Raw genomic sequence first — 20,557 nt, 5'->3', positions numbered from 1 at the left:
AGATGGCCCCATGGGCTAATTAACTCCACAGGCTGGACTTAGAGGAGCAGCTAGGGAGCAGGGAATTGATTGGAAACAGGCTCAGCTGTGGGGGCCTGTATTAGCCAGGAAGCTGGCTGCAGAAGGGGCTGCAGGAAGGCAGGCTGCAGTCACTCCCTGAGAGGAGGGAGGTGTGTTCTGGACTATTGAGAGTAGTCCACAGTTACTCCTTCAGAGGAGGGAGTTGGAAAGCTGGTGAGCCCAGAGAGAGGGGAAGATAGGAAAGGCTCTGGAGAAAGCAGCAAGGTAGAACAGTGTAGGCCTTGGCTGCTGACCAGAGGGCCCCTGAGCTGGAACCCAGAGTAGAGGGCATGCCCTGGTTCCCCTACTAGCCACTGAGGATGTGGCATCAATTAGGCAGAGGACAGTGGACTGCCTGATTTGTTCTGGAAAGACTTTGCTATGCACCCTCCGCCGCACGGAAAGGGGAACCATACAGTGGCCTGGCTGTAGGACTGAGTTGCGAAGAGGAGGCTGTGGTTCCTGGAGAAAGAGGGGTCCACAGGATGGGAGGACAGCAGGAGAGACACTGCCAGAGGAGGGCACAATGCCTGGCCAGAGCTAATTCCCACGTCTGCCAGGAAGAGGCACCACAGCAGTCAGTGGACCTTGTGACAAAGCCATTCTGGATTCCATGACAACAATGACCTTCCTATCCAGAAAGGTTTGGAATGATGCTCAACCTTTGTACCCACTAGCAGTCTTAATGTGTTGTTACCCAGGGTACAATCTGGACTGTTGAACAGCTATGTTCCCTTAACTCACTAGCCTGGGATGCCTTTGACACTGCTTTGCTGTCAGAACTGCCACACCTGGTGTCAAGGTTTTTTCCCCACTTTGAAGTTTAGGGTTCAAGAACTGGGGACCTGCATGATCACTTTTAAGCTTAATTACTAGCTTAAATCTAGTACGCTGCCGCCAGCCAGAAGTCTGTGTCTGGCACACCTTCTGTTCCCCCAAAACCTTCCCTGGGGAACCCAAGACCCAAACCCCTCGGGTCTTAAAACAAGGAGAAATTAACCATCCCTCTCTTCCCCCACCAGACTCTCCCCTCCCTGGGTTGCCTTGAGAGGCTACACAGATCCAAACTCCTTAGATCTTAAAACAAAGAGAAATTAACCATCCCCCCTTCCTTTTCCCCCCCACCAATCCCTGGTGAGTTTAGACTTAATCCCTTGGATTCTAAAACAAGGAAAAATCAATCAGGTTCTTAAAAAGAAAGCTTTTAATTAAAGAAAGAAAAGGTAAAATTTATCTCTGTAAAATCAGGATGGAAAATGCTTTACAGGGTACTCAGATTCATATAGACTAAAGGGACTCCCCCCATCCCCAGCCTAAGATTCAAAGTTACAGCAAACAGAGGTAAAAAACCTTCCAGCAAAGAGAGACACATTTACAAGTTTAGAAAACATACATAAGACTAATCCGCCTTTCCCGGCTATTACTTACTATTTTGAAACATGAGAGACTGATTTCAGAAAGATTTGGAGAAGTCTGGGTGTACGTCTTGTCCCTCTCAGTCCCGAGAGCGAACAACAAACAAAACAAAAAGCACAAACAAAGACTTCCCTTCACCAAGATTTGAAAGTATCTTGTCCCCCTATTGGTCCTCTGGTCAGGTGTCAGCCAGGTTCACTGAGCTTCTTAACTCTTTACAGGTAAAAGAGACATTAACCTGTAACCATCTGTTTATGATACCTGGCCTGCTTACACAGACTTTAGCATGCGAATTCACTCCCAGCTAAACACATGAGCGCACTGACCAATCACTTATGAATTACATACAGGACGACAGGAGTATTCTAAGCAAGACACAAGTAGTAATTCTTCTGCTCTACTCCACGCTGGTTAGGCCTCATCTGGAGTATTGTGTCCAGTTCTGGGTGTCACATTTCAAGAAAGATGTGGAAAAATTGGAGCAAATCCAGCAAAGAGCAACAAAAATGATTAAAGGTCTAGAAAACATGACCTGTGAAGGAAGATTGAAAAAAATTGGGTTTGTTTAGTCTGGAGAAGAGAAGGCTGAGAGGGGATATGATAGCAGTTTTCAAGTACACGAAAGGTCTTACAAGAAGGAGGGAAAAATTGTTGTTCTTAACCTCTGAGGATAGGACAAGAAGCAATGGGCTTAAACTGCAGCAAGTGTGGTTTACTTTGGACATCTGGAAAAACTTCCTAACTGTCAGAGTGGTTAAGCACTGAAATAAATTGCCTAGAGAAGTTGTGGTATCTTCATCATTGGGGATTTTTAAGAGCAGGTTGGACAAAGACCTGTCAGGGATGGTCTAGATAATACTTAGTCCTGACATGAGTGCAGGGGACTGGACTAGATGACCTCTCAAGGTCACTTCCAGTTCTATGACATCTGCAAATTCTCAGTCCTAGCTTTGTTCCCCCAGCAATGTATGTCTTGTACAGTGCAGTACACTACTGAACGATGCAAGCTCATAAAAGTCTGCCATTTCATCAAAGGAAACTGATGTATTCACCAGTCTAGTTATCCCAAATGGAGTTTCCCATGCTGTAATCCAAAGCTCTAAGATAAAACAGTAAGATAAGGTTATTAATTAAAAAAAGATAGATTAAGTCATTACAAGTGATGATGCATTGAAGTCAGGACTGATGACAACAAGAAGTGTAATTATGCAAGCTGATACTTAATTTAACAAGCTAAGTGAACTTAAAAGCAAATGTTCTATCTCACCATATACTGTTGTTCATCTCACAGGCTGGGTTTCCTTCCAGCCTGGGACCACTCCCCTTTAGGGCAGCTTTTTGAGAGTCATTGATGTCATGAACAGAGAGATGGGAGGAGGAGAGGTGAAGTCATGTGTTTTCCTCTCCCTTTACAACTCAATTTCTTGTGCTAGAAACATCCTTGCTGAGTCATGGTGATGTGTAGTCTCTTGTGGACGTGAGGTTTGAATTGTCCCTGTGATGAAATGTAAATTTCTTGTTTATACCTCCCCCCCTGCCCTCGTTGCTGGAGGATGGCTACTTATGTTGGTGATAACCCTTTAACACCTGTCTGGGGTGCCAGTGTGACTTTGTCTCTGAAAAACTGGTTTGAGCCTGCCTTTTTAGATTGGGGAACATGTTACAGCAATATTATACAGTAGAAACTTGTAACCTTACATATAGTGTTGTAACACACATTTTACCAGGACAATAATGTTCAGCAGATTATGAGTTTTCAAATGATACCTCACAAGGGATACTTTGTACAAAATTTATCGTCGTCGTAAAAATGGTGACCATAATAGTATAGACCAGTGGTGGGCCACATGCAGCCCACAAGCCACATGCGGCCCATCAGGGTAATCTGATCACGGGCCGCCAGACATTTTGCTGATGTTGACCATCCACAGGCAGCTCCTAGTGGCCACGGTTCACTGTTCATGACAGTGACAAAGTGGGACTGTTAATGTTTCCTCTGAATACTGTGTGGGTGCCTCGGTTTCCCCTATGCATTTCTTAAGTCTCTAGCTTGCGTAAATGGCTGTCACTCTGTCTCCTAGCAACAAATGGCTGGGGCTCTTCCACCCTGCAAAGGGATGGCTAAAGATGAACAAAGATCAGGTGACATCCTGGCCCAGGAAAGAGATAAAGGCCAGAAAGGAGGGGCTGGAGGAGGTTTCAGTTTGGGGCTGACTGGGGACGGGAAGTGAGAACAGATGGGATTGTCTTGCTCGCTGGGCCCCAGAATGGACCCAGCTGAGAGGTCCTGTTTTCTCTGTACCTACAAGCTCTGTTTTAGACAGGGTTCCTGTCATCTAAAACTTCTGTTTTACTGGCTGATTAAGAGTCATGTCTAACTGCAAAGTGGTGGTGCAGGACCTTCTGGCTTCCCCAGGATCCCGCCTGGGCGGACTCACTGTGGAAAGCGCACGGAGGGGCAAAGGATGCTGAATTCTCCAAGGTCAGACCCAGGAAGGTAAAGCTGTGTGAGCTGCTTGCCCTGAAGAGAGTCTGCTCCAAGGGAGAGGAGGCTCCCCAGAGTCCTGACTGGCTTTGTGGGGAGCAGTTCTGAAGCATCGCCCGGGGACTCCGTGACAATGACCAATTCCAATTCTGCTGTTCCATGTCTGGTGTGAGGTTTGGGGAGGCTTAGCCTCCCCCAGCCTCCATCACATGCCACCCATGGATGTAGGAAATGTGTCAGCTAGGCAACCATCCCTGTGCATGCAGGTGCATATTTCACAAAAAGTCCTGCTGTTATTGAAATGGGGGTGGACCCAATACAAGTCTGAAAAGGCATTCCCTTGTCTCTTCCACCTCTGTCAAAGACTGTAGTGATGGAAGCATCCTCCTTAAGGTGGGGAGCCCTTATGGATGACCTACAGACCCAAGGCATAAGGTCATCTCAAGAGGCATCACTCCACAAACATACTCAAATCTATGCATCAAGCTTGCAAAGTCTTTTGGCCAGAGATCAAAGGCCTCTCTGTTCAGGTCATGATGGACAACATGATTGCCATAGTTTACTTAAACAAGCACTGCTGACCAAGATTCAGTCCACTATGAGAGGAGGTGGTACAGCTATGCATATTTCATGATATTACTTTAACAGCTATGCGTCTTCCATGGACTCAACATATTGCTAGAGAGCTTTAACAGAGTGCGAGATCAATCATGACTGGTTGATAAAGAATGTTGTAATTCAGTCCATTTTCTCAAGAAGGGGTTTCCCTTTATGGGCCTGTTTGCCACAAGAAAGAACAGGAAATGCTGTCAGTTCTGCTGCAGAGGAGGAAGAGCCCAGGATCTGTGTTGGACACATTTCTAATCTCATGGACCTCAGGTGTACTCTGTGCCTATCCCCTGTTAATACCAAGAACACCCAGGAAACACGAACAAGAAGTAGCCAAAATTAATGATAGCCCTGTCAGGGTTCCCTCCCCACTCTGAACTCTGGGGTACAGATGTGGGGACCTGCATGAAAGACCCCATAAATTTATATTCCACCAGCTTAGGTTAAAAACTTCCCCAAAGCACAAATTCCTTTCCTTGTCCTTGAACTGTATTGCTACCACCACCAAGTGATTTTAAATATTCAGGGAGGGGCCACTTGGAGCCCTATTTCCGCCCACTCCCAGCTCCTTCATCTCCTTTCCTGAGGAGGCTTGAGAATAATATACCACCCAAATAGGTTAACAAGGTGAGCACAGACCAGACCCTTGGGTTTTTTGGGCACTAAAAGCCAATCGAGTTCTTAAAAGAAGAACTTTATTATAGAAAAAAAAAAGCACTTCTGTAAAATCAGGGTGGAAGATAAATCTTTTTATTACCGTGTAAAATTAAAAACAGAGGGTTCCCCTCTAGGCTCAATTTCAAAGTTACAAAACAGGAATAAACCTTGCTCTTAGCATAGGGAAAATTCACAAGTTAAAACAAAAGATAATCTAACGTATTTCCTTGCTATTGCTTACAATTTCTGTAATTTTGGATGTGTCATTTCAGTAGGAGCTGGATTACCTGCTTGGTCTCTTTGTCTCAAGAGTGAGCACACACATGCAAACAAAGCATCTCTTCCCTCCCTCCCCCCACCCCAGATTTGAAAATATCTTCTTCCCCATTGGTCCTTCTGGTAAGGTGCCAGTTAGGTTAACTGAACTGATTAACCCCTTACGGGTAAGTGATTCTGTTCCTCTGGCCAAGAGAGATTTTATATTATTTCATACGTAAAGGTTGTTACTCTTCCCTTTATATTTATGACAAGTCCCAATCTGGCCAAGGCAATTTTGGTACTCAGATCACCAAATCAGACTTGTAAAAGCAGCAAAGAATCCTGTGGCACCTTGTAGACTAACAGATGTTTTTGGAGCATGAGCTTTCGTGGGTGAATACCGACTTCTGCATCTGACAAAGTGGGTATTCACCCACGAAAGCTCATGCTCCAAAACGTCTGTTAGTCTATAAGGTGCCACAGGACTCTTTGCTGCTTTTACAGATCCAGACTAACACAGCTACCCTTCTGATACAAATCAGACTTGAAGGTCAGAAGGGACCATTATGATCATCTAGTCTGACCTCCTGCACAACGCAGCCGACAGTCTCACCCACCCACTCCTGTAACAACCCCCTAACATATGTCTGAATTATTGCAGTCCTCAAATTGTGGTTTGAAGACCTCAAAGTGCAGAGAATCCTCCAGCAAGTGACCCGTGCCCCACGCTGCAGAGGAAGGCAAAAAACCTCTAGGGCCTCTGCCAATCTGCCCTGGAGGAAAATTCCTTCCCGACCCCAAATATGATGATCAGCTAAACCCTGAGCATGTGGGGTGGGTTTGTTTATCAATGCAGCCTTACCTTACTGCTGCTTCCTGACTTAACTCAGAAGCAAGGACAGATCCTGCATCCAGATCCCATAACTCTCCACTGGACAGTGTTGCTGCTGAATGGCTAACTGTCAGAAAAAACATGTTCTTCAGAAGCGGAGAACAGATTTATTTGTAGTAGAAAGGACTCCGCAGGATGCTCTTACCTGGCAAAATGGAAGAGATTCACAATATGGGCCCATCAGGATCAACTGTCTCCTTCCAAAGTTCAAATTCTGAACTGCATTACTGGGGTTAAAGAACTTAGGTCTGTCATTGAGCTTACTGGGAGTTCATCTGGTGGCTATTTAGTGATTCACCCACCTATACAGAGATATTCCATTTTTTCCCCTCACCCCATGGTAGGCCGGTTCCTGAAGGGTGTGATAGTGGTCTACCGCACAATAAAAGAACTTGGACTACCTTGGGACTTAAATTTAGTTCTAGTAGGATTCATAGGCCCACCATTTGAGCCACCCTTGCTGGTTGCTCTTTATTTCATCTTTCCATGAAAACCATATTTGTATTGGCAATAATATCAGCCCAAAGAGTGGAAGAATTACAGGACCATCATTTACAATCTTCCATGAGGATAAATTATCTTTGAAACCACACCCCACATTTTAACCAAAGTGGCATCTGAATTTGATTTGAACTAGATTATATATCTCCCAGTATTTTTCCCTAAACCATACACAAAAGTGAAGAGAGGTTACCTTTGCTGGATGTATGTAGAGCACTTTCCTTCTGCTTAGACAGGATGAAATATTTTAGGAAGTCTCACAGGCTTTTCGTAGCATATGAGCTTAGGTGGTTTCATCCAAAGACTTTGGATATTGTCCTGTATCAAGTTGTGCTCTGCATTGGCTGGGAAGGGAGTAATTGCACATTTGACAGACTTAAGCCATGTCAGCAGCATCTCAGAATTTGCACATTTGTGGGCATTTGTAAAGCAGCAACATGGTCTTCCATCCACACATTTGTCCAGCTCTATACTGTCATTGAGATGTCTAGAGAGGATGCACACTTGCTGTCCCCCTTGGGGGGGGGGGGAGGAAATAGTTCAGTGGTTTGAGCATTGGCTTGCTAAACCCAAAAGTTGTGAGCTCAATCCTTGAGGGGGCCATTTAGGGAACTGGGGAAAAAAATCTGTCTGGGAATTGGTCCTGCTTTGAGCAGGGGGTTGAGGTCCCTTCCAGCCCTGATATTCTATAGCTGTTCTACATTCACTGATTGGTTAGACTCTTGGAACCCACCACCAGTAAGAATTACTGTTTGGAAGTCACCAACAGTGGAATATATGTACCTGGACAAGCACTCCAAGAAGAAGGAAATGGCTACTTATCTGTATAGTAACTCTGGTTCTTCAAGATGTGTTGTCCCTATGAGTTTCATGACTTGCTCCCCCAGCTCTGCTTCTGTGGAGTGCCTAGGATTCTGTATGGTGAAGGACCTAAGGGATGGGACACTAATGGTACAGACACCACCCCAACAGACACTGCTGACCAAAATCTCTCTCACATGCTCTGGGGATATGCACACCAACAGTGGAATAAATACATGGACAACACTGCTCAAAGAACACAAGTTACCATACAAGGAAGTATCCCCTCTTCCTGCAGTCCTCTGCCTCGTTCACTCACACCTTCCAACCTCTGCAGCAAATGAGGCAGAGGTCCTGTGAACAAACCTTGGGCTGTTACAATAAGGGTAACCCTTGATAAGTGCAAATCCTGCATGTCCTTGTCTATGCTAAGGGCTTGTCTACATGGGAATATGGACTCATATAAGAGTATATTAAACCACTCGTTAGACTGCTATAAACCCCAACCCAGATACTCTTATTTCAGAGTAAGAGTGCCTTTTTTGAATTTAGCTTGTACCCCTCCCAAAGTGACATGTTAAACTAATAAGATGTGTTCTTATACAAGAAGTAGTGTGTCCACATGAGCAGTTATACTGGTATAACTACAGCCGTTTACATTCACACCTAGCTTATACCAGTAGGACTTTCCTATATAGACAAGCCCTTAGGTTTCAGTACTGGTGCCGCTGCACTGATGGCTGCTCACCTACAGCTGAGTAGACATGACTGCCAGGTGTGTGCATGAGGATGAGAGCTTGGGGAGGGTCAAGGGAACATGGTGTGGGTGCATATAGATATCAGTGCCAAAAAGCATCCAGTTGTAAAGCTGGTTTGGATACAGTGAACATTTTGGGTAAAAAAGCCAGAAATCCTGCACCCAAAGAGAAGCAGGCCCAAAGCTGAATTGGAATGAGGTTCAGCACATAAAGTCTGGCAGAGCCCTAGCAAGCACGGCACAACCTAATCTACTTTCTGGGGAGGTGCACTGGGCTGCCATACTGGCTCTGTGTACATGGGCTGTAGTAGCTTCTCCACCACATCGTTTGCTCTACTCAGAGCTAAGCCCAGCTCCCAGTAAGTCATTGGAAAGATCCCATCGACTCCAGTTTCACAGAACAGCTGTGCGCCCATCCTGTGATATGATAGCCATGCATCCAGTCTGTGTGCTTTCTCCTGTAAAGCCCACACATCTCAGAGCCTCGCAGGCAGGCCATTGCACTAGTGGGGATGTTCCCTTTCATAGGGATGATGTTATGTTAGAGATAATATCAAGGAATTTACCCAAGAACAAATCATACCAAACCAGCTTGATTTCCTTCTATGACAGCTGTGACAAAGTTCCTCCTCTACCTTGGTGGGTCCTGCACTTATTGGCAAATTTGCTCACCTCTGTGATCTTCCCCACAGTCTGGGTCAACTCCTCCTGTGTCTGATCAAGAGTTGGGAGGTTTGGGGGGGGAACCTGGGCCCACCCTCTACTCTGGGTTCCAGCCCAGGGCCCTGTGGATTGCAGCTGTCTATAATACCTCCTGTAACAGCTGCATGACAGCTACAACTCCCTGGGCTACTTCCCCATGGCCTCCTCCAAACACCTTCTTTATCATCACCACAGGACCTTCCTCCTGGTGTCTGATAATGCTTGTCCTCCTCAATCCTCCAGCAGTTCATTCTCAGCTCCTTGCACCTCTTGCTCCCAGCTCCTCACCATGTGCCTCTCACTGACTAACTGGGAGGCTTTTAACTAGTTCCAGCCAGCCCTTGGTTGGCTTCAGGTGGCCCAATCAATGTAGCTATCTCCACTGCCTTCTAGAAAGATCTTAATTGGCCCCAGGTGTCTTGATTAACCTGGAGCAACTGCCATTTGGTTACCATGGTCCTATTGGCATCCAGAGGGGTTGGGCGAGCAAAGCCCGCCCACTTCTAAAGGGCCTTCCCCCAGCCTAAGGGGAGGACCCACAGGTCTGGGACACCAAGTAATTACGGGGGACAACTAATGAAAAAACAGGATCGGGAGTGAGGTCATAGGGCTAAACGAAGGGAACCCGATGGGGACACCGAGCAGAGAACCCCGGACAACGCCCACTGCTCCTCGAAGGCATCAAGGGAGCCAGTGGACGCCGCCCAGAGGAACTCTGCCCGGATGCGAGAGCAGACGGAGGAACGGAAATAGGCCCCACAGTCACAGGAAATCCCGTCGGCCAACCTCCTCTCCCTGGTGTTGTAGATGGCCAGTTTGGCCAGGGCCAAGAGGAGGTTGAGAAGGAGATCCCGCGACTTCGTGGGGCCACGGATGGGGAGCGTGTAGATAAAAAGGTGAGGGGAAAAGTGCAACCAAAAACGCAGGAAAATATTCAGGAGGAGCCGGAACAGGGGCTGCAACCTGGCGCACTCCAAATAAACGTGCGCCAAGGTCTCCTTCTCACCACAGAAAGGGCAGGTGCTAGGGACAGATGTGAACCGCGCCAAGTACACGCCCGTGCTCACGGCTCCGTGAAGGAGCCGCCAACTGATATCCCCCGGCGGGCCTCGGGACCAGGGCAGAGTACAAGCTGGCCCACCGGGGCTCCTCACCCTCGAGAGGCGGCAGGAGGTCCCGCCATTTGGTATCGGGGCGGGACGCGAGGGTGAGGTAGTGAAGGGTATGGAGCACGAGCGAGTACAGATGTTTCCGTGGCGCGGTCTGGAACAAAACCGGCTGCAGATCATGCAGCCGGCTGGCAGTGAAAGGGTGAGGGGGCCGATTGGGTCCACGGGGCAGGGGTTACCATGGTCCTAGGGATTTGGTTAGCCTGGGGCTAACATACCTGTTTCTCAGTACTTTACTGTAGCCATCTGGCCTTGCCCCATCACACAGCGTAAGTGGTTTGTGGATGGGGGAATGCAGTGGATATATCATCTCTGGACTGCAGCAAGCCTGTTGACACAGTCCCACATGGCATTCTGATAAGTAAGCTGGAGAAATGCAGGCTTGGCGGAACTACCCTTAGATAGATACATAATTGGTTAAACAACCGCAAACAGAGTAACTATTAATGGGATGATGACCGATTGGAGGGAAGTCTCAAGTGGGGAGACTGTCAAGGGCTGTATCATAGCCTTCTCTGATGTGTTTCCAGTTCTTGCAGAGGAGCAAGCTTGGAAGAGAACACACTACAGAGAATAATTATTATACTTAGCACTTTTCATCTGTGCTCCACAAAGGCAGGTATGTGCTCTCATCCTCATTCTACAGGTGAGGAAACTGAGGCATGGGAAGGTTGTTACTTGTCCAAGGTCACACAGTGAGGCAATGGTAGACCGAGAAATGGAAGCCAGGAGTTGTGACTCCCTATGTGCCTACCAGCCCTCTCCTCAGAATGATGTAGAGTACTGGGGAACCCTCCACTGGTTTCTCAGTTCATTTTCTCTTTGAGTTTGGAAGTTGTCTTTGTAGCTTTTTGGACAGGCTCACCACACTTAATGGGGTAGAAATGATCTAGCTACAAATCCCATGTGACAAACACTCAGAGAATTGTATGAGAAAACGACAGGCCCCCAGCGCAGAATAACGAGTCCCGAGCATGTAACTAGAGAGTAAGGAGACTGTAAAGCCTTCTGACACAGTAATAGAAATCAAGTATCAGAGGGGAGCCGTGTTAGTCTGGATCTGTAAAAGCAGCAAAGAGTCCTGTGGCACCTTATAGACCAGGGGTTGGCAACCTATGGCACGCGTGCCAATTTTTAATGGCATGCTGGAGCCTGCCGGGACTGCAGCATGCCACTAAAAATCCTGCCCAGCCTGGCGCGCTCTCCTCTGCCCTCCACTTCCCCCGCAGGGGCAGGGAGCAGAAGCATAGCTATGCGCACGGGGTGGGCAAATGGCCCCACTCTCCCGGCACGGCAAGCCGTGGGATCCGCGCTCCCGGGCCGGAAGGCGGGGTCGAGCGCAGCAAGCTGCTGGCCCCTCCCCCACTTTCTCCCCTCCCCTGGAGCCCTGCTGCCACGTGCAGCGCTCTCGGGGTTGGGGCTGCGTGCTCCCGAGGGCAGAGTTTGGCTCCGCGGGGAAGCAGACACGCTCCCCATTCAAGCAGAGAGCCAGGGCTGCGTGCTCCCGTGGAGCAGCATATTTAGCTCTGTGTGGAGCCTCACGGTAAGGGGCCCAGAGCTGGGGGGGTTGGATAAGGGGTGGGGGCAGTTAGGGGACAGGGAGCAGGGTGGGTTGGATGGGGGGGTGGGATCCCAGGGGGGTGGTTAGGGTCAGGGGGGTTGGATGGGGCATGGGAGTCCCGGGATTTGTGAGGGGGCAGGGGTTGAATAGGGGTCAGGGCAGTCAGGGGACTGGGAGCAAGGGGGGTTGGGGGGTCTCTGGAGGGGGTGGTCAGGGGACAAGGAGCTGGGGGGGTTGTATGAGTTGGGAGTTCTGAGGGTCCTGTCAGGAGGCAGGGGTGTGGAAAGGGGGTTGGAGCAGGCAGGGAGTGGGGGGGGTTGGATGGGTCGGGAGTTCTGGGGGTCCTGTCAGGAGACAGGGAGTGGTTGGATGGGCATGGGAGTCCCGGGGGTCTGGCTGGAGACGGGGCTGTGGATGAGGGTTGAGGCAGTCAGGGGACAGGTAGGAGATAGAGTCCAGTCTGGGGACAAGGAACAGGGAGGCTTAGATAGGGGGTGGGGTCCTGGGGGGAAGTTGGGGGCAGGGGTCCCAGGACGGGGTCGTCAGGGGACAAGGAGCAGCGGGGTTGAGAGTTTTTAGGGGGGCAGTCACCCAGCACTCTCCCCTGAGCCCTGATCCCTGACCCACCCCCCCACACACACACACCACACCCTCTGCCCTGAGCCCCGCACCCTCCCAGGCCCCTGCCCTGAGCCCTGTACCTCCCTCATACATACCCAGCCCTCTACTTGACTCCTTCATCCTCCCCGCCACCCGCAACCCTAGCCCTGACTCTGGCACCCCCACCCATACCCAGCGCCCCCTCTGCCCTGACACCTACACCCCCTCAAATACCCAGCCCCCAGCCCTGACTCCAGCCCTCTGCCCCCAGCCCTCTGGGTCCTGGCTGCCAGCCCCGCACAGCCCACTGCTGGTCTGGGGTTCTGGCTGATGGACCCTTGCCAGCCGGAGTCCCGGCCGCAGGCCCCGCTCAGCCTGCTGCGAGCCTAGGTGAACAGAACCCCAGACCAGCAGCGGGCTGAGCGGGCCGGCAGCGTGAGATCAGCGTTTTAATTTCATTTTAAATGAAGCTTCTTAAACATTTTGAAAACCCTGTTTATTTTACAATACAACACTAGTTTAGTTATATATATATAGACTTATAGAGAGAGACCTTCTAAAAAATGTTAAAATGTATTACCGGCACGCGAAACCTTAAATTAGAGTGAATAAATGAAGACTCAGCACACCGCTTCTGAAATGTTGCCGACCCCTGTTATAGACTAACAGACGTATTGGAGCATGAGCTTTCATGGGTGAATACTCATTTCGTCAGCTGCATCCAAAGCTCATGCTCCAATACGTCTGTTAGTCTATAAGGTGCCACAGGACTCTTTGCTGCTTTTGCGGTAATAGAAATGTGACTTTTCCCCAGTATTGACTGGTTGGGGGCCCAAGTGGGCATGACACGGAGGATCACTGTGTTGGTACTATGCTTGCAAAGCTCTTGAAGGTGTAAAGTGCTGTGTAAAAGCTAAGCATGATTATTATTATAACCACCACCATAAATAACTATGGTAGATTGTTTTGGCACCGCCTGAGAGAAGATGATGTAATTAAAACTGTGAAGTAGTAGAGGAGTTAAACAAAGTTTTTAAAATCAGTCTGCCCTGTCCAAGGTGATGGGGAAATTCCTGCCCCAAAAGCTTTGTACACCTCTACCCTGATACAACGCGACCCAATATAACACAGTAAAGCAGTGCTCCGGGGGGCAGGGCTGCGCGCTCCAGTGGATCAAAGCAAGTTTGATATAACGCAGTTTCACCTATAATGTGGTAAGATTTTTTGGCTCCTGAGGACAGCATTATATCGGGGTAGAAGTGTATGTGGCATTTGTGGTCTGTTAGCAGAGGGTCAGGTCTCTGATGAAGACGTTATAGAGCAAAAGAGAATCTCCAGTGCAGCAAACCACGGGGACAGGAAGTTACTCAGCTGGGGGAATTGAAGAGTGAGTTAACAAAGATGCCAACTAGTCCATCCTTAAAACAACTGCTCTCAAAGGCCCTGGGAACGGCAGTTAGGACTGGAGGTAGCATGGTAGCCTGGACAGGGCACTAGGCTGGGAGTCACCTCTATTCCACCCCTAGCACTGACCTGTTGTGTGACCCCGAGCCCGTCACTCCCTCTCCATGTCTGTGCTTCCCCTCCTACCCTGTGTCTGCCTTGTGCCATGTGCCTGCTGTGAGGGGCTGTCTGTGGGGAGACTCATGGCTCCTCCATACAATTCACTGCACTCACCTGTCTAATGTCCTGGGGCTCTTCACAGTCCCTCCATAACGACTGGATTGCTTGTGCTCAGTGGCTGTGATTCTGCATCTCCAAACGTCGTCGCTGCTGTCTGCATCTGTCACATGCAACTTCCTAGCAGCAAGCCCAGTGCAAGGTGCTCGTTCTCTGCATGCGCTGTGCCATGAGGTGACGCGTGCTCTGGGAGTCCAGGATTGCTGCTATGCGGCAGCATCACCTGACCCTGCTAGAAATCCAGTCAAATGCTGGGAGGAGACAATAAAACCCGCTTGGAAGGGAGCCAGGCTCCCCGGGTCGCGTGTCCCTGCTGGTACCGCATGGTGGTGGCCGTGGGAAGGAACGCATCCCGCAGCTAGCTGGGGGCCGAGGAGGCAGCACATTTATCTCTGGAGAAAGAGTGGCTGTGCTGCAGCCCCACTGCTCCCCCCGGCCTGGTAGTCTGGGGCCCCGGGCTCAGCCCTGTGGGAGGGCAGATAGCCTCTCATCACTTTGCAGTAACCACCTCAGCATGCTATGGAAGCAAAGTGCTGGAGGGGACAGCCCTTCCCTGGCCAAGAGATGGATTAGACCTAGGGGGCCTCTCCTGCCCTTCTGTGTGGCTGCTTCCCTGCACCGCAGTGGGGCTGCACCTGTGACAGTGAGCAGTGTCTGGCCTCCATTGCTGAGGGAGAAGTGAGCTGAGGCAGCCAGAGCCACTGGCTTATGCGAAGCTCCAGGGCACTGGCAGGCCTGGTCCTCAGCAGCCTGGCTTTGATCACAGCCACCTTTCCCTCGTGCCGTGTCCTGTGAAATGTGACAGCTCTTGCAATTTCATCATCAGTTACACTATGTTTGGTGGTTTTGTAAAGCCTCAGCTCCTGGAGTCCTGGGATCATAGCGAAATCTCAGCTTTCCTTAAGAAGTGTGTCTAGCCCTTGTTGGGGTGGAGAACAATTGAAAAAGGTGACCCCTAAAAACTTAGGAGCTGGAAGGTGAATAAACAGAATCCACACTTGTTATTTTAGTAATATCATGATTTTGGGAGGCTGACTGATGATTTTTGAGTGCTTGGGGTTACCGCTATTGCAGAAATCTCCCTAGTAGGGTCCATCCTCCCCATCCCTTGGTGACATCTGTAGCCTTTGTGAGGTGCCTATGAAGTGCTGTGAGCTGCCTCTAGGTCTCTGTTCTGCTGGTAGCATTTACCTGCCCTTCCCTAGCCCAGCATCACATGCTCTCACAGTGGCTATTAAAGTGGCAGCACAATAAGCAAGAGCAATCCCAGTCCATTATGGTTATGGTTGCCAGGCATTCAGTTTTTGACCGGAACGCCTGGTTGAAGAGGGATGCTGGTGGCTCCAGTCAGCACTGTTGACCAGGTGCTAAAAGTCCAGTTGACGGTGCAGCAGGGCTGGCAGGCTCCCGGCCTGCCCTGGCTCCGTGCGGCTCCTGGAATGGGCCAACATGTCCATCTCTTAGGTGCAGGGGTGGCCACGGGAGCTCCACGGGTTGCCCCTGCCCCAAGTACCAGCTCCGCAGCTCCTATTGGCCAGGGATTGCAGCCAATGGGAGCTACGGGGGAGGTGCCAGTGGGTGCTGGCAGCACACAGAGCCCCCTGGTCCCTCCGCCTAGGAGTTGGACATGCCGGCCATTTCTGGGAGCTGCCTGAGGTAATCACCGCCCAGCCAGAGCCTGAACCCCAAACTCCCTCCTGCACCCCACAGACAAGAGCTGGATCCTGTCCTAGTTGGCTGCTTTCCTGTAGCTGCACTCAGAGACCAGAGTCTGGGGAGTAGAGTGCACTGTGCATTGGTGAGCATTACCTCAGCCTTGGCATGTCTCAGCTGCTCACTTCTGAGCTCACTGTGTGACAAGAGCAGTGCAAATGCACAGCTTGCAAAATCAAAGCAAGCTTTCACAGGAATATCCTTGTGCTCCTCTTTGGGGAGGTGTCTGCGTCCAAGCCAAATTCCACCTCTGCTCCAGCTGGGATGGTGGAATTGCTGCTCAGATAAATATTGTAAGATTTTTTTTTTTTATTATTATTTCAGGAAGCATAATTTTTTCTCTCCTACTCAAAGAAGGCGGAACTATTTCTGCTCAAACTTCCCAGTAGAATCTGTCTTCAGGCACAGAAAAGTTTCAGTCAGTCAGACAAATCTTCAGAAAGTAATGAGTGAATGGATACTGTTACGCAACCTAAACTACAGGGGCCATTCCTACTCTGATTCCTCAGCCTCTTGCCCACCGCCGTCCATGCAGCCTTTCATCTCCGTGGATTATAAACTCTGAGTTAGGGAGCTGTCTCCAAACATGTTCCAAAAGCACCAACCACACATTTAGGGGCTGTATAAATAAATAACAGTGATAATGTAGCATAATCAAAACCAATACCAGAAGGGGTTCTGTGGCCTGCAATGTGCAGGAGGTTCGACTACATTATCATAGTGGTCTAGGGTTGCCAACCTTCCAGGATTGGCCTGGAGTCTCTCAGAACCACCATTGATCTCCTGGTGACTATTGAAAGCAATCCAGGAGATTTTAATGGGATATTTTAAGAAAATGATATTACATCATGTTGGGGGGGAGGGGGAATCTCCCGGGATAGCTTTAATCACAGTTGGCAACTCTGTGTCCTTTCTGACCTCAAAGTCTATGAGTCTAAAAGGAAAATTGCAGCATCAGTCTGTGATGAGCTTGAGTGGGTGTAAAGAGGACCACAATTTGAGGACTTCAATACCTCAGACATAGGTTAGGAGTTTGTTATAGAAGTGGATGGGTGAGATTCTGTGGCCTGCATTGTGCAGGAAGTCAGACTAGATGATCGTAATGGTCCCTTCTGACCTTAAAGTCTATGAGTCTATGAGAAGACATTAGCAAGGGGTGGGGGTCTGTGTGGGAAACTCAGTCCTTGTCTGTTTTCATAGTTACACCAAATTAAAATCAATTTAGCTAAAGGGGTGCAAACCCCTTTGTGGGCACTCTTAAATGGACTTAAACCTGGATTATCTGGAGTGTGATTACTATCTGATTTAAGCTAACTGGCAATAAACCAGGTTAAAATCTCTTTGTGACCACACAGGGCTTTCCACTGAGTTCCCTAAATCAATTTTAAAAATGAGTTTTGCTAAATTGATGCAACAAAGATTGCAGCATTGTGGGGCACGGTGATTAGGGCTTTGTGACAGGTTTGGTCACAGAGATCCCCTTGGGACTGTCACCTGATGTGCTGAAATTATCTCTGAGCCCGTTTTCCCTGCCATCTTGGGATTCTAGAACCCTGTCTTGTTGAGCCAGACATGCCAGCCTGCTGCAATGCAGACCCAGATCCAGGCCACGTCCCCAAAGCTGCAGACTTTAGCCCAAAACAGCTCAGCAGATCACCTATCTCCAGCACCCAGACACCCAGTTCCCAATCGGATCCAAACCCCAAATAAATCCGTTTTACTCTGTATAAAGCCTATACAGGGTAAACTCATAAATCGTTCACCCTCTGATAGAGAGAGATGCACAGCTGTTTGCTCCCTCAGGTATTAATCACTTACTCTGGGTTCATTAATAAATAAAAGTGATTTTATTAAGTATAAAAAGTAGGATTTAAGTGGATTCAGGTAATAACAGATAGAACAAAGTAAGTCACCAAGCAAAAGAAAGCAAAACACACAAGTCTAAGCCTAATACATTAAGAAACTGATTACAGATAATATCTCACCCTCAGAGATGTTCCAATAAGCTTATTTCACAGACTAGACTCCTTCCTAGTCTGGGCCCAATCCTTATCCCTAGTACAGGCCTTGTTAGTTCCAGCAGCCATCTCAGGTGATAACTAGGGGTTTTCTCATGACTGACTTCCTTTTTTCTGCTCCGCCCCCTTTTATACCTGTGGCCCAAGGTGGGAATCTTTTGTCTCTCTGGATCCCCACCATCCTCCTAAATGGAAAAGTACCAGATTTAAGATGGATTTCATTATCAGGTGACATCGTCACATGTACTGTGAGACCCCAGCCTCCATTCTTCCTGGGCTGGCTCACATGTACACAGGAAGGTTTTCAAGTAAACAGAGTCATTTACAGTTCTTTGATTCTGACGCACCCTTAATGGCTTCTACTTAGTGTTTACATCAATAATACAAGTTTATATCTTATTCTCCTAACTCCAGACAGAGAAATAATACATGCAAACAAACAAGATGAACACACTCAGTAGATTATAAACTTTGTAATGATACCTTACGTTTGTCGTGATACCTTTGTAAAGAGACCTTTTGTATAAAGCATATTCCAGTTACCGTTATTCCAGTTACATCATATTCACATAAGCATATTTTCATAAAGCATATGGAGTGCAACGTCACAGGCTTGCAGCATCTTGTAATAGGTCGTAAAAGCAGAAAGCAAGGGAAGCACAGTCTGTTCTCTGTGTCCCTTGCTGTGCCTCTGTGTGTCTGTCTGCACCACAACAGTGCCCCCTTAAAGGAATAATGTATGGAGGAAGCTGTATTTTGTTCTTGTACCACTTAGGAGTAAGGATTTAATAATAATGAACTCTGCTTTCTTAGCATGCGGGACAGAAAAGAGCGAGAGAGCCAGCAGCTGCCGACACCAGAGCTAGTTTTTGATTGAATGGAGCTTGGGTTGTGCCAAGGATATTCCAGGGAAGGAAATTGAAATACAATTTATAACTTGGTGGAAAAGTTTCCAACGGATTCTGATCTCTAATCTCCATTGCTGCTTCACTGAGTGTGATGCATCACCCTGCCCTGTTTGGATGGAAACATAATGATGCTAGATTAACCTGATCTGTTTAAGCCCTGGTAAAAGTCGTTAACACTGGCTCTGATCCCTTCAAAAAGTGTCACAGAGCAGGGCTAGCAAGTGAGGCTTCTGGGCATGCGTGGAGGGACCACACTCGTATCTCCAGGGGAAGGAGGAGAGACTGAAACAGAATGACATCAAAACCAGAGCAGCATCTGGAGGGGAAAGATAGGAGGAGAGAGACCAAGGGAACGCCTGCACCAGAATAGTTCTACAAGAGTCTTAGGGTATGGCTACACTTGCAGCCATACAGCACTCCCGTGGCAGCGCTTTGAAGTGTGAGTGTGGTCGTGGCGCCAGCGCTGGGAGAGAGCTCTCCCAGCACTGCAGGTACTCCACCTCCCCGAGGGGATTAGCTTAAAGCGCTGGGAGCCGCGCTCCCAGCGCTGGGGCACTGTTTATACTGGTGCTTTACAGCGCCATAACTTGCTGCGCTCAGGGGAGTGTTTTTTCACCCCTCTGCGCGAGAAAGTTGCAGCGCTGTAAAGCGCCAGTGTAGCCAAGACCTTAGACTGTGTCAGGTTTTCTTGGCTAATGTGATATCCTTGATATGCAGATGATGTGTTGGTGTATGGCAGAGATAAAAATGAACAAGTGATTACATGCAGTTTTGAGAGGCTTCCAACAGGCTGGCCTCACTCTGAATGAGAAATGTGAATTTGGAAAGCAGCAGATAACATGTGTAGGAGACCTATTTAGCAAACAGGGAATTTAATGAGATTCAGAGAAACTGAAGGGATGACTCACCATACTCAAATCCCAACATGTTTCTGCTGTAACAAGATTTCTGGGCAAGACAAATTTGGAAAATTCTCACCAAATTTTGTTCACCTAACAAAATCCTTAAAATAGCTCCTTAATGCTCACAATGTGTGGATCTGGGGTAGCCCACAACAAAACACATTAAATACGAACAAACAAACAGACATTTCCTGTGAACAGCTCAATGCATATCTGTTTCTCTTGGATTTTAACATAGAAACAGACCACCAGCCCCTAGTGAGATTACTCATACAAGACCTCTGGATGACCTTCCTCCTAGGAGTCAAAGATTTCAACTCTGACTGATGCTGGGTGTTTTTTTTTTTTTTTCAACATTGAACCAGGGAACATACCAGGGAAAGCACTCATGGCAGCAGATGCTCTATCTAGAGCCATAATTAAGCAGACACCAACAGAAGAAGAAAAGGCTTTATAGAAAGATGTCAAAGTCTGCATTGACCTTGTTCTGGTAGCAATTCCAGCATCTGCCGGCTGACTTCAGTACATTAGAGATGACCTACTAAAGGATAAGACTTGCCGGAAACTGACTCAACTCTGCCAAAGAGGGCAGGGTCAAAGGAGTCAACTTCCAACAGACTACTAGCACGTTGTCAGGACCGGAATGACCTTTACATGGCTGATGTCCTGCTTCTGAAAGGACAGCACATTTTTATCCTTGCAGTTCTTCAGAAAGAGATGCTCTCCAGTTCAGTGATGGACACCAAGGCATAAGCAAGTGCAGGGCATGAGCACAACATAAGGTGGCCAGTCTGAGTAGGCAAATTCGGACCTTAGCAGAGCGCTGTGAGGTATGCAACAATTTAAAACCAATCACCAGAACCATCTC

General features: G+C 48.4%; 1 protein-coding gene across 3 annotated transcripts in view; it reads left to right on the top strand.

Annotated features, from left to right (window-relative positions):
* The window catches only part of LOC127040042 (ceramide synthase 2-like), a 126,783-nt gene that overhangs the window by 53,324 nt on the left and 52,902 nt on the right, over window positions 1-20,557 (top strand). The gene's annotated exons all lie outside the window — the stretch shown is intronic.

Source organism: Gopherus flavomarginatus, chromosome 24 (genome assembly GCF_025201925.1).
Source record: "Gopherus flavomarginatus isolate rGopFla2 chromosome 24, rGopFla2.mat.asm, whole genome shotgun sequence".
Classification (NCBI taxonomy): domain Eukaryota; kingdom Metazoa; phylum Chordata; order Testudines; family Testudinidae; genus Gopherus; species Gopherus flavomarginatus.
This window is presented reverse-complemented; position numbering and strand designations above follow the sequence as displayed.